This window comes from Dipodomys merriami, unplaced genomic scaffold, assembly GCF_024711535.1.
Source record: "Dipodomys merriami isolate MVZ:Mamm:240054 unplaced genomic scaffold, mDipMer1.0.p SCAF_1383, whole genome shotgun sequence".
NCBI classification, from domain to species: Eukaryota; Metazoa; Chordata; class Mammalia; order Rodentia; family Heteromyidae; genus Dipodomys; species Dipodomys merriami.
In genome coordinates, this window is record NW_027202697.1 from 44,281 (window position 1) to 56,116 (window position 11,836).

The window sequence follows — 11,836 nt, forward strand, 5'->3', positions numbered from 1 at the left end:
GAATAGATCTATCATATTTCTTGAATTTGTCTTGGATAGTTGTATGTTCTTTCTCTATAATACCTAGGCTGTCTTCAATGCCGGAGATTCAATCTTGTGCATAGTCTAACCTACTGTCAAGACTTTCTACTTTATTTTTCATTTCTTTTCTTTTTAATTGGTCGGCTGTTATGGCTTCAAATTCTTTGTTGGAGCTTTGTTTTAGATCCTGAATGAAATTCTTTACTTCCTTAATTTGGTGTTCAGTGTTTACTCTCAAATCACTTAGTTGATAGGTTATGGTTTCCTTGCACTTCCATTCCTTCTGTTGGGCTCCATTCAACATTCCCACTGTGGTCTCCCTGACTCCTTTCAGGTGACTGCTTATGGATTCCATGAATGGCTCTATTGATGTTTGTCTATGCTCATCCAGCTGTTGCAATTCTTGTATTACTCTTTGATTAGATTTCTCACGTTCATGTAACTTCTGTAGTTCTCTTTGACTGATCTCAGCCTGCTCACACAATTCCTTTATTTCTTTTTGAGTATTCTCAACCTGCTCACACAATTCCAGTATCAATCTTTGAGTAGCTTTCTCAAGCCCATGAGCTTCCTGTTTTGATCTTTGGTTTGCCTCCTCTCTCTCCCTAACACGTTCACACTGAGTCCTTTGCAGGGTTTCAGTCTTTTCATTCACCATGTTTACCAATAGTGTTTGTAGAGCTTTTTGGGAACTCTCGTCTGGATTATTCATTATCTGTTCTGTCACCTGATTATCTTGAGAGGGAATTGAGATACCCAGACTTACCATTTTCCTTGTGTTTTTCTTCCTTGTTCTGCCCATTTGGGATGAAAGTAATGCCAGTTTTGTGCTAGAACACCATTTTAAGGCAAGCATCAACCAAAGTCCTGTAATTGAATAGTCAAATGTCTGAAGATACAATGTAGTTCAACAGATACAGTCCATTCAGCATTAAATAACTATGTTTTAATGGGCTAAGAATACCAAAGAATAATTTGACAAACCAGAAATTATTAGGTTGAGGGAGAAAGGTGGGGAAAACAGGGTTAGAGGGATGTGGAAAGGTAAAAGGAGAGTGAAATTAACCAAGTCCTAATCTCACAGAGAGAAATGGATTGGAAAGAATGATAGAAAAGAAAGAAGAAAAAAATTTTAAAAAAGAGACAAGAAAAAATGGAAAGACAAATATTTAAATTTAAAAAGCAAAACTCTTAAAAGTAATAAAAATTTAAAGAAGTAAAATTGAGAGATGAACGGTGATGAGAGGAGGGGAGGGATAGAATGAGACCTGAAAAACTAAAAAATAAAAATACTTCAAATAATTTATAGGTATAAATAAATAATACTGCTATTAAGGAATTTAATCCTAAGAGGTTTTGAATTGAGTAATATATTTTTGGATTAAGAATGAACACAATTGGGGATAAGGTCTTATAATTAATGACAGGTATATAGGAGGTGAACAGAATAACAAATAATTCATGCAAAAAGAACAAAGATGAAAAAGTAAAACGAATGAGAAAGAAAGAACAAAAAAGACCAACAGGTCAGTAAACATTTTTTTAAAAAGCACACACACACACACACACACACACACACACACACACACACACACAAACACACCTAAAATAAAAGTTATAAGAGGAAGAAAAAAGATTAATGAAAACAATTTTTATAATTAAAAAATAAAAATTTAAAAAGATACAAAAAAAGACTTCTTTGATTTTGTTTTTGGGGGCTTGATGGGAAGATCCTGTATCTCCCTTGTATCAGTAACTAGTCTCTTGGTGGAGTCTCTGGTTTGCTTGTGGTGTTTGGTTTTCTGTGGCTTGATTGGTTTCTTAAGTCAGTTTGTTTGGGCAGGTAGAAAAAATTCTGTTGGTATACCCAGAAGTTTGTGATCGCCTCCCAGGCTAGTTCAGTGGGAAGGAGATCTGCTTTGAGTATCACAAAAGAGGGAGGTGGCAGTTTCCTCTAGTTTGGAGTTGCTGTGATAAGGCTGGGTTCTAAAGTTGAGGCCTTTCAGCAAACAGTAGCTTTTCCCTGAGGGGCTAGCTTCTGAGACATTCACAGAGCCCAGCCTGGAGCCATTCTCAGGGTTTATGGTTTATGTTTACTGAGTTTCAATTGATTGTCAGGGCTGTTGTAGGGAGGGGCAGCCTCTAGCTCTGTTTACCCAGTGAAGAAAGCCACTCCTTCGTGGGTGTAGCTTTCCCTGCCTTGTTGTGGTGACTTTCCCATGGGTGGAGTTGAGAATGGCAGGTCAGGGTAGGTACTTGTGACTCGCTAACTGACTCTTGTTTTCATCAAAACTGAGTTGGATCTAGCTACTTAGCCAGGCTTTTGTCTACATCAAAGGTGGATATCTCCGGTGTTGGGGGGAGGGGTGTCCTTCCCTCCTCGGCTCCCTATGAGAAGGAGTGAGGATGTTAGTTTTGTTCTCACGCTGGAGTGTGGGTTCCTGGGTAGCCTCTGGTCTGCTATCTGCAGGATGAAGATATCTGCTACTTGTCAGTTCTTGCTCGTGTAGAGTAAAATCTGCTTGCCCGCTGCATCTGGCACATTTGTCCCAGACTCTCTGGGTTGTAGTTATGGCCACTATGGATGGCAACACAGCCACCACAGCAACCTCAGGCATGGCTGCTGGAAAATGCTCGGATCTCTCTCCTTACCTGGATTTTGCCTCTCTGCCCAAACTCTCTGTACTGTGATGGCACACTTGGTGTGCCTAGGACTGTTCATTGGAATACTAGAACTGCTTTCTATGCAAGAGATTGTTTAGACACCAGATTCTCCTCCGCCATCTTCTCGAAATTTCTGAAGGTGTTTAAATATTACTGGAATTGTTTGGGAATAAATAATGTTCACCTTGACTATCTTGAGAAAGAAGAATTGGATTCTCAGCACTATAGGTAAGAACTTGAGTGAAAGAAACAAAAGGAAAAATGAGGAACAACTCAACACATACATTCAAAAGAAACAAAACAGCCCAAGAAAACACCAATTAACTCAGTACTCAAGAACTTGCAGGAAATGCAAAGATTTTTTTTTTAAATAGCTATGATAAGCTTATGAAAATCCTGACTACGAGGGAGTCTACTATTGTGAGGATAGTGGTTAAAGCTCAGACTGGACAGAAAGATCGGTACACAATGCCAGGCACTTGTTATTCTAAATTCCAGGAATAATAACATAAAGTAGACTGAGCCCACAATCATACACAAGTAGGAAGCGAGATTCTATCTGAAAGTTAATCAGGATAATTTAGGGCTGGGAGCATGCCAAAGTGGTAAGAACAACCATTTAGGAGACACAAGACACTCAATTCAAATTCCAATCTTATGTGTATTAAAGAAAAAAAGCTATGACTTTCAATATTGCAAATAATTGCAAGATTTGAATATTTGAGTGGAGAAAAATCCATGAGAGAGGTAGAGTTTACCCATGTTGTAATACTTTCTACTTAAGTGATAATATTATGTGGTACTCCAGACATAACAGAGTTACCTTGCAAATGAGCATGGATGTGCATTTGGGTGAAGGAAATACTCTATTTACACAGGTGTAAATTAAATACTTTTTGGGGGTAGATTTTAGTTCTTGTACTAAGATCCTGGGTGATATCTCTGAGTCTTTTCTCTCAAGGCTATCGCTCTACTACTATGAGCCACAGTTCCAATTCTGATTTTCTGTTGGTTGTTTGGAGATAAGAGGCTCATGGACTTTCCAGACCAGGATGGTTTCAAACCATGATCATCAGATCTCAGCCTCCTGAGTAACCAGGATGCCAGGCCTGAGTCGTCCATGTTTTTAATAATTTAGTAAATTGTACAGTTACAGAAGTTATAATTTATCATTATAACCTTTATAATATATGTGTTTATATGTATATCAATTCATACATATAGAAATATTTTAACATAGTTTTTCTATCTGCAGTAGATTTATGAAATCATCCTTCATTATAAAATAACATGGAAACAAGTTTAATGAGGAGCAAAACAAAGGGAATTGTCACATGTTTCTTGTTGTTGAATGAAATATGAATTGTGAGAATAAGTTTGAGAAAACCATTTAACAAAATGGATAATGGCTATTAATTCCAATCCCTTTATTTGCCCATATTGTGCATCCTCACACATGAGTGTCAAAGTCAAACCACACTTTTTTGCCTTTGTATTTAAATCACATGTTATAATTTAGGGGATAGCTGAAGGAATCAAATAAAGATTAAAATAATACTATGTGAGGCTATGAGTTAGAGCTGAAAATTATTTTAAATATGATAATAGCTAATTTAATTCCATTTCTCTTACTTTTGCTCTATTGTCATATACCTCATTCCCACCTTAGGAAAGTACATAGAAGGTTCTCACTAAATTATGAAAAATGTATTAAAAGAATATGGGCACATCGGGGCTGCGAAAGTGGCTCAATGGTAGAGCTCTTGCCTTGCATGCCTGAGGCCCTGGGTTTGATTCCTCAGCACCACATAAGCAAAAAGAAGAAAGCCAGAAGTTACGCTGTGGTAGATTGCTAGCCTTGAGCAAAAAAGCTGAGGGACAGCAACAGAGGGGCCCAGAGTTCAGGCCCCTCGACCGGAAAGAATACAATAACAACAACAAAAGAATATGGGCACAGTGTGGTTTTAGCTGATTGGTACCTGTAGGGGGTAGTGAGTTTTTCAGGACCTGAAAACCGTTGTGATGTAGATGAAGGAAGGGATGTGCTAATTCTGGAAAATTAGCTAGAGGATTGCTCCCAGTAAAATAGTGATGAATTTTCCAAAAGGTTATAGTAAAATCACTCTCACAATCATGTTCACTACTGCACTATTCACTGTAGAGAATTTATGGAAACAGCCCAGATGCACTTGTTGCACATATACACAATTGGATTGCACCCATCTATTATAAAGACTGTTACAGCATTTGCAAAGAAATGGATAGAACTAAAATTATGTTAAGTAAACGAAGTCACAGCCAGACACAAAAAGAACGCGTATTTACAAGCCAGAATTTTATGCAAGTTAAACAACAGTATTAATCAAAACATGCTATTTGTAGAGGACTATTTAACAGGTGTAATTTCTTATAAAATTGAATTTTTAATCCAACAAAATGAATACCAGGAAGTTACCACTTGGAAAATGTGAGGGGAAATAAAAGGGAAGAAATAAAGAGACTTATGGAAGTAGAGAGTGAAGCCATAATATTCAATGCAGATATTATGAAACTAATAAAAACGAAAGTTGGTTGAGGTTTGGAAGGATGTGAGAAAGTTATGTAAAAATCCATTGTACTTATAAACTGATTCATTGAATGGAAAACATTTCGTACAACTATTTAATAAAAATATAATTAAAAACAATGGAGACATCTGATCTTAAACCATGAGTCAATATGATACTTTCCTTCTCAGAAATTTTCTTTGCAGGTATTTTCCTCATAATGACAGAAAAGTGAACAACGCAATGTATATCAATACATCACTTTGCATATCCTAAATAGACAATATAAAAATGACAATAAAAATATTAGAATATATCACATGATAAAATAAAAGGTAGGAAGTATCAAAATCTGATTGATTTTCCAAGTACTTTACCTTTGGTATCTAATTTAATCCTCACAATAATCCCATAAAGTGAAACTATTTCTATTTTTAATTCTAAGATGATGATATTTAAGTCTTCAGAGTTGGAATTACTAGTACAACATTCTACACACGGTGTTAGCCTGCGTTCCATTCCCACTATATGAACTAACCTCATTCTATTTTATAACTAAATGCCAGCACTCAGTCTACTAATTCTAGGAAAGTTCCCAAAATTATTGTGCACACTCTAATAATATTTCCTTTATCTTTGTTAGAAAATAGGTAACTAATCCGGACACCGGTGGCTCACGCCTATAATGCTAGCTACTCAGGAGGCTGAGATCTGAGGATTGTGGTTCAAAGCCAGCTCGGGCAGGACAGACTGTGAGACTCTTATCTCTAATAAACCACTAGTAAACTGGAAGTGGCACTGTGGTCCAAGTGGTAGAGCACTCGCCTTGAGTAGAAGAGCGCAGGGACAGCACCCAAGCCCAGAGTTCAAGCCCCATGACCAACAACAAAAAATAAAATAAAATAAGTAAATGTAATATGAAAACTCCAAGATCATAATCAATTTATACCTCCCTGGTGAAAGGAATTGCTAAACTATAACATTCTTGATTTCTAGCTCAAAATAGTAGAAATCATATTTTATCCCTTCACTCAACACTGCACTGCCTGCGAACCCCATCTCTGGTTAACACAGTCTTACTGAAAGAATGACCTGCCCAATTCCTGATGGAAACAGACTGCAGGTCTTTTGGAGCAATCATTTCCACATTGTAGCTCACCTAAATTGTTTACCATTAGAAGTATGTACTACTTTGAAATGTTATTAAAGAAAGACTGATATAAAATCACATTTGACCACAGATAAATATTTTACCTTTCATATACCCAAAAATGTAGTCTTACCTATCATTAATGTTAGGAACGAGAGGTTAAAAATCATAGACACCAAGACCTAATTATGAATTAAAGACTCTCCAACTTGAGAATACAATTGGTTTAAAAAGACATCAATACTACTGAATTTTTAAGTCCCTATGATAATGATAATGATTCGCTATCATAATCATAATGATAAACTATTAACACTTAAAAATAACTCATTTTCTTGGGAGTAGGACAAAAAGCACAAGGTTAATCCTAATCATTTTAAAAGACCTTTATTTATACTAAAAGTTCACTCATAACTATAAAGATTCTAAAACTAACTGAAGTAGAGAGGAAATAATTTAACTGCATCATCTACATTCAATGGACTATTAATAGAAAACAAAATTATACTAATAATTAGCTTACCCAATTCACTTAATTCTTTTATTCTATTCCATTTACTTTCATAAAAACTGGGTTTTCATAAAATGAAGCATAAAAAAGCGTATATACCCACTTACATTTTCAGATCTTAACAATATTTCAGAAATTTTAGCTCTACAGTCAATGAACTGAAATAATACTAAAATATTCAAAGGATTTTCAGAAATTGCAAGACTTGCTCTGAGATGTTATGTATATTGGAACAGATATTCAAAAAGCCTTATTTGTTAAAGTTGCCATAGTTTCTCCCACAAAAGGGCCATTAGTAAAGATACCTGTGCATGTACAAAACACCTTCCAATGCATCCACAATCTGGACATAACACTTGCTTTTTCTTTGTTCGTTTTTGAAAGGAATATCTAACAAGCATATCCACAATACTTGTTTTCAATGAATAAGATGGGATATTCAAACTTAATATGGGTTGGATTATCTCTTAGTGAGAATAGATATAATCTTGCAAAGAAAGTGATTTTCAACAGAAACCCGGAAAGAGTTTATCCAACTTGTGTTTCACAGGAATAATCAGAGAGTAATACCTGTTTGGTCAAGTCGGTCCAAATCACTCCATGAGTGTATCTTAAAAGTATAACAAATTTAAGAGGTCAAATACGTATTTTGTACTGACAATCATCTTATATCAACAACTTACTAACTAATTATGTCTGTATATTCTTACCTAACATTCAATAAGAACTGAAAGCTGTCTCTTTTTCTAACTTAATATTGTAAATGCTTTGATTATGATGTTATTATTAGACAAATAATATGTACAAAGGTTGGTTCCACTGAAATGACATGACAGAACACTGATAAATAAAAACATTGCAAAACAGTTAGCTTTTTTCAGCCTCACCCTGTCCACATTGGCAAGCAACATTGCAACAGCATGCGTACACATATACACATACACACATGTTCGCACATGTACACACATATATACACACATGCTAAATTCAGGGTTTTTGTACAAAAAAGTCCAAATAAAATATTAGTGATTAGGACAAATGATAATATACCTTATTACAAAATAATACATAAACCATTACCACGCATGTTACATTTTACCTGCCTCCCCACATGTGACCACTTAATTTAGTTTTAATGAATTAATTACCTTATTAATTAATTTATTTGTTTGGTGCTAATACTAGGGCTTGAACTCAGGGCCTGGCTTTGTCCCAGAATTTATTTTTTATTTCAGTTTTCTCAAGGCTAGCATTTTACTGCTTGTACCACAGCTCCATTTCTAGCTTTTGCTGGTTACTTTCAAATCAGAATCTAATGGACTGTTTTTTCTTGGTCTCCTTTCAAACCACAATGCTCAGATTTCATCTTTCTGATTAACTACTACTAAAGACATAAGCCATCAGTGTGGCTTCTACTTTTTCTTATATAGTTATCTAATGCACATACTTAGATGGTAATTTTAAAATGAGAGTATAGCAGCAAGATGTACAGTGATGATACTGTCATTTCAGAAATTCAAGTTAGTAATGTAAATTTATTCTTAAAACCATACACAAAAAATACCATGATATAGTGTAAGAGAACCCACCATTGAACATATGAGCCTTAAGAGCTTTCTAATAGATCCATTATTTATTGGTACCCAACATTAGAAAAATGTATGAGGCATTGGTAAAATAGAAGTCCTTTGCATGACTACATACATTCCTTGTTTTTATAAGACACTTTCTTTCATCTAAAAAGTAGGCCTGTCTATTGTCTTCATGTGATTTTGATGATTGAAAGTGCTCAGTGAGAAGGTCAAAATGTGTTAGTAGTCCTTCACTATCAATTCTCACTTTCTTCTTGGAGAATATAATGATCAAATCAATAGTTCAGAATGGGCAAGCAATACTTCAGAATCATGCTTCCAGTGCAAGTGGATCACCAGTAAGAAATCATCAGTACCAATTTCCACAAAGTTTTGTCACAGATACAATCTCCCTGCCTTCTCTAGCTGCTTTACTGCCCTCTTATTCCTTCATTGTACAAGAAAAGTATGATTCAACTGATTTCAGTCAGATCTGTTACTAGAACTAGAAAGGATTTATTTTACTGTCTGTAATTTGGTAAAGATATGTCTCTTTACGTAGGCTACTAAAAATGTATTTACTAACTTCAAGTAAATACATAAATTCGATTTCCATCTCTTTTAAAAAATAAAATTTTGTTTGTTCTACAAATTGATCAGAGGCATGGATTTTGTGGCTAGCTACGTCATTACACATCTGTCTCTTTCTTTCTCTCTCCCTTTCATGGTTCTCATACATAATATGATTGCTCCATAATTATACTAATTTATTTTGCTTTTATATTTTTGGTTGTATCATTTCACTTTTTGCTCTGCCATTTCCCAAATCATTTATATAGAAGGCATTATTTCCTATTTTCTCATGCCTAGAATAAGCTGCACATGAAGACATCACTGGTCCTCATTTTCAGTGTGTACATTTGAATATGGAGGAATATCTTTCCTCTGCTCTCCATCAATTCCCTACTCTCCAGTTAGAATAATTTCGAATAGTAAAATTGGAAAAAGAGAAAATAAATCATGGTGAATAAACAGTTGCAGAAAAGTCACCAGATATTTCTGACCAGTTCAACCAATGTGAACTATTAGGGAAATACATGGACACCTCATTCCCACTGGCACTCAAAGTCTCTGGTTAGGCAATTCTTAGGAATATGGGGAACAAGATGAAAAAGTAAGGAATGGTATCAATTGCAAGAAAAAATATTGGAGAAGGATCCAACCGTATTTCTTCATTGGGCTGCCGAAAATATTCAGCTTACTACAGTGCGGAGACTTCTTTCCCAAAAGGCCACTTATGTGAATAGTAGGGATGATGATGAGTATACCCCTCGTCGAGAAGCCTACGGTGGACACTTAGACATTGTCAGTGAGTTGGTGTCTCAAGCGGCACATGCAATAACTGTAGATGACTGGACACCCCTGAACAGTGCATATACGTGGAATAATAGCAGAGTGGCTTCTTTCTTACTTCATCATGATACAGATACCAATGCCCATACTAAAGGACTCTTTTTTAAAAAAATTTTTTGGTCTGGTCGTGGGGCCTGAACTCTGGGCCTGGACGCTGTCCCTCATCTCTTCAGCTCAAGGCTACTGCTCTACCACTTGAGCCACAGCACCACTTCCCACTTTTTTTTTCTGCTTATGTGGTGCTGAAGAATCGAACCTAGGGCCTCATGTATGCAAGAAAAGCGCTCTACCACTGAGCCACTTTCCCAGCCCAAATATTTTTGTTTGTTTGAATTTTGTTGTTGTTGTGTTTTTTTTTTTTTGGTCGGTCATGGGGCTTGAGATCTGGGCTCGGGTGCTGTCCCTGTGCTCTTCAGCTCAAGGGGAGTGCTCTACCGCTTGAGCCACAGTAACACTTCCCCAAACTAAAGGACTCTTGACACCCTTATATCTTGCTGTTGAGAATTGAGATAGCAAAGATACTCTGGATCGCCTTCTGTTGAACCATTATATAAATCCAGGCCTGAAGAACAACATAGAAGAAACTGTATTTGATATTGCCAAAAGGATAAGTATGTATCACTACCTCTATGAAGTTGTGAAAGACTGTACAAATTGTTCACCGAAGTTCTAATGGTCGGGTTAAGTTTCTTAAATTTCAAAAATGCAAGTCCATCATTTGTGTCCCTACAAAATATTTTCACAATCCAAATAAGAGCAATATCTTTTTTTTTTTTTTGGTCGGTCATGGGGCTTGAACTCTGGGCCTGGGTGCTATCCCTGTGATCTTCAGCTCAAGGTGAGCCATCTACCACTTGAGACACAACTCCACTTCCAGTTTTCTAGTGGTTTGTTTGAGATAAGAGTACCACAGACTTTCCTTCCCATGCTGGTTTTGAACCATGATCCTCAGATCTCAGTCTCCTGTGTAGCTAGGATTATAGGCATGAACCACCAGTGCCCGGCAGCACCAATATTTTACTGTAAAAATTCATGGATTCCGCGGAGTTCTTCCAAGTGAATTGCCTGCCTTGGATGGAAAAATGTATTCAATAGATTTGTAAACATGTATAATAATTTCTTCAAAGTTTGTGATTTTTTAATAAGAAATAATTTTAATTTACCTGTTGAAATGAGTAGTACAGAAACGAAAATATTTCTCGTGCTTGTCTGAAAAAGTATATTTTAAAATATTCTATATTCTATGTTTGCATCATGTTCATAATTTATTTTCTCCTAGATATACTTTGAATTATATATTATTTTATAATATATAGGTTCATTAATGTGTCCTTTCCGATTGCATTCCATATAGAAACAGTTTGATTCCTTTTTTTCTACGTCTTAATATTATTTTTCTTTGGGATAAAATGACAATGTTGTCTAATTTGAAAAGTTTTGTAAATTTTATGCTATGTAAATGCCTTTCTGAGGTGATTTAATACACTGATGTCAAACTAAATTTAATTATATGAATTACGTGTATTGTTACACTTGTAATTTTGTAATCATCTTTTTAATCACTTTTTTTCATTTCTTGCATCTGAAGAATGAAAAATATGGAATACTTCTCAAATTTTCATATTATCCTTGTGCAAGTGCCATGTTAATCTCTGTATTGTAATTTGAGTATACGTGTTGCTGAAGCATGTAGTATCCTCTAAATTTAATAGTTAATGATGCAATCTTTATACAGGCTTATATCTATGGGTGCCTACTTGTAACAAGGAAACCTTATTGTTCCTAACAATGCTATCGATCTTATTTCCCTAAAATTCTGTGAATAGTGGAAAAAATTATATTGATCAGTCGATTGCTCACATTTGCAAACTTTTTTTGCCAATGAGTATCTTAAGTCTTTTTATTTGGAATTTGATCATACTCTCTATTATTTATTGTTAGGTCCAAAGGTGATGGCTTT

The 11,836-nt window shown here is 35.5% G+C and overlaps 1 pseudogene; it reads right to left on the reverse strand.

The window, feature by feature from the left end:
* Positions 1-11,468: 11,468 nt before the first annotated feature.
* On the reverse strand, positions 11,469-11,565 carry LOC138825624 (U6 spliceosomal RNA; annotated as a pseudogene).
* Between the last annotated feature and the right edge of the window lie 271 nt (positions 11,566-11,836).